The sequence below is a fragment of the Haemaphysalis longicornis genome, unplaced genomic scaffold (genome assembly GCF_048455015.1).
Source record: "Haemaphysalis longicornis isolate Haplotype H1 unplaced genomic scaffold, Haemaphysalis longicornis Haplotype H1 scaffold_5, whole genome shotgun sequence".
In the NCBI taxonomy this organism is placed as follows: domain Eukaryota; kingdom Metazoa; phylum Arthropoda; class Arachnida; order Ixodida; family Ixodidae; genus Haemaphysalis; species Haemaphysalis longicornis.
In genome coordinates this window covers 214,413,254-214,416,081 of record NW_027526385.1, presented here as the reverse complement: position 1 = coordinate 214,416,081, position 2,828 = coordinate 214,413,254, and the positions used below count along the sequence as shown (strand labels likewise).

Below are 2,828 nucleotides of genomic sequence, written 5' to 3'. Positions count from 1 at the left end.
AGTCAAGAAAGGCTTGCTCGTATTATATCCACACCATCCTTTTATATCCACGGTTACGCCATCGTAGCCTGCAGCTTTCCGTCTTTTTATGCAAAAAAGCGAATTTTCGACTTCCTCTGTTCACTATAAAAAGGTAGTCAAAAGGAAGTCGTCGCTCCAATGACTCTCTTTGAGTGTGCTGAAACATTTTTTACACCCGATGAGTCTCTTTAAAATGGGGGGTCGGTAGGAGGTCACACAGACTCTTCAACTTAGCGATGGGAGTCACGTGTTTACTGCATTTTTTAGCACATACGAATAGGTTGATTTCGTTTGCAGAGGTCTACTTCGATTTGTTGGTACCGTACTGCAATATTTTGTGGCGTTCTTACAAAAAGACGCGAGACCGTACACAGGTGGGTGTCCCCTCACTTTGTTCACTTATGTGTAAGCGGTGCAAATTTTGGTTTTCTAGGAGTGCAAAGCATAGAACGTCTAACGCGGATTCTGAAAAAGGATGGTAGAAATACCGAGCTTTCTCCGATACAATTGCAAAGTCCACAATGCAAAGTGATCTGCTGAGCGATTGCTGAGTTATTATTTTGTGTGCGTAGATGGGTCGTCTCAATATTCTGTTTCGGTTAGCATAGCGTTGTCATTGATTTGGACTTTGACTGATTGGACTGTGGACTTAGTTTTGTATCGGAGAAAGCTTAGAATTCCTCATCCTTCTTCTACGTCACCATCATAATCATCACCATCAAAGTCACCAACCATCATACTTACGTTTTATTAGGCGCCTTCCCAATGTGTGAAATTCGCATTCCTAAGTAGTTGTTTTATCATCATCGTCATCATCATCAGAATTTCCCCCCGCACGGGGCACCTTGAGTATTCATGGTGATGGTGTTGGTGGCACCGCGGACCCCGAGACCCCATACTCACGCTGTAACCGACCGTGGCAATGAGTTTTAAGGTGAAGGGTAGAAACCTCAAACGATGGCCGATGGAGCCATTGTCAAGCTCTGGTGGATGGGCTCCCTGTCTCATTCGGCGGCAGTGCACAAGGGACGGCGCAGTGCACAAGTTCGGCGGCAGTGCACAAGGGACGCCAGCCTAAACTACGCTTGCCACCTTTTGCAGCACTGGTTTCCTGCGCATCCAGACTGGGAAGGAGAAGGGACGCGGATCGTCGCAATCTCGGATTCACCGTCGGAGGTGGCTACTTCGGTCGTCACCTTCCACCGGAATCTACGACGTGCGCTTCAACACGTGACGGCGACGACTGCGCTCCTAGGCCTGCTGCAATATAAAAGGCAGTGAAAAGGACGCACCCCTCAGGTCAGCGGCAGTGCACAAGTACGCCAGACTAAACTACGCTTGCCACCTTTTGCAGCTGAGTAATTTAGTATCAAGTTAACTACCCCACTGGTCGTATTTGATTGCACTGCTGCCGAATTCACTGCGGTGTTGTCAGTTTTTGGATGGGGAAAGACGGCACAAGGGGAGCCAGTAGCAAGGTTCCTGAAAAAGATGTTACAGACATGAAGGACATGCGTGAGCTATTATCAGCGTTTGACATGTTCACACGTGATCTAAGGGCGGAATTTGATGAACTGAAAAAGTCTATTTCGTTCTGCACTGATGTCTGCAATGGCGTAAAGACGGCAACTGAAGAAATAAAAAACTGAGACAAGAAATAAATGAACTTGTCAAGCAAAACAAGGACCTAAAATCTGATAATGACAGGCTGGCGAACAAGTGCGAGGACCTAGAACGATACCAACGCCTTAATATTCTTGAGATCAAAGGCGTGCCTACTGACAACGACCCTCTCACCGTCATCCAGCATATAGGCAAGAGCGTTGGCATCAAAGTTGATAGCACGGACATCGACACGTGTCACTGGGTGCCCACAAAGAATTCGGATGCACAAAACGTTATTGTACGGTTTGTTCACCGCAGCAAGCGAGACAGCATATTGACAAAATGCCGGAAGAGCAGAGTAGACACCTCTGTTCTGGGCATTGAAGCGAAAGATGCAATCTCTGTAAACGAGCACCTGACTCAGGCAACTAAGGCTTTGCTTTCTGCGGCGATCAAAAAGAAAAAAGACGTGGGATGGAAATTTGTTTGCACGGGTTCTTACAAAGTGCTAGCACGCAAAGACGAAAAAGCAAAAAGCGTCCAAATTTCGACCCATGCTGACCTGGAAAAAATCGCGTAAAGGGGAAAAAAAACGGGACTTCAACGGGATGATAGCTACGCTGTAGCGATATGGTGACGAACTCGGACGTTAGTGGTAACTACTACAGCACAGAAGAATTTAATCGTAAATTCTGTAGTCCTGGAACTTCATTTTCAGTCATTCATACGAATATCGGAAGTATAAAAAACAAAATGGATGAACTTACCATCTTTCTGGAATCCTTTAATGAGCGCTACGACATCCTCGCCTTTTCAGAGACTTGGGTTACAAACCCTGATAATGCGCCGCGTTTGAATGGCTATCGTTCCGAGCACTTATGTCGCAAAACCAAAAGAGGCGGTGGCCTAGCCGTTTATTTCGAAGAAGAACTGACTTCTGAAGTATTACATGATTTTTCCTTTATCTCGGCAGATGTGGAATGTTTGACTGTTCAGCTATCGAAACTAATAGTGCTACTATTATACCGACCCCCGCAAGGGCGAAAACGCAACTTTTAAAAATTTTTCGAGATGTTCTTGTCCTCATCTATATGGGAAAAGCATTCTTATGTTGTCTTGGGTGACATTAATATTGATCTGTGTTGTAATGATAACTATGCGAAAGAACTGAATGCTCTATTATGTACTTATGATGCTGCAAA

At 45.4% G+C, this 2,828-nt stretch overlaps 1 long non-coding RNA gene across 2 annotated transcripts; it reads right to left on the bottom strand.

Annotated features, from left to right (window-relative positions):
- Positions 1 to 1,197: 1,197 nt before the first annotated feature.
- LOC144139600 (uncharacterized) lies at positions 1,198 to 1,918 on the bottom strand. 2 transcript variants are annotated; one of them, XR_013316292.1, is made up of 3 exons: positions 1,819 to 1,918; positions 1,443 to 1,503; positions 1,198 to 1,281 (listed from the first exon to the last, which is right to left on the bottom strand). It is a non-coding gene; the product is annotated as an uncharacterized LOC144139600 (long non-coding RNA). The 2 variants fall into 2 exon arrangements; XR_013316293.1 differs by having other exon boundaries at positions 1,198 to 1,278.
- Between the last annotated feature and the right edge of the window lie 910 nt (positions 1,919 to 2,828).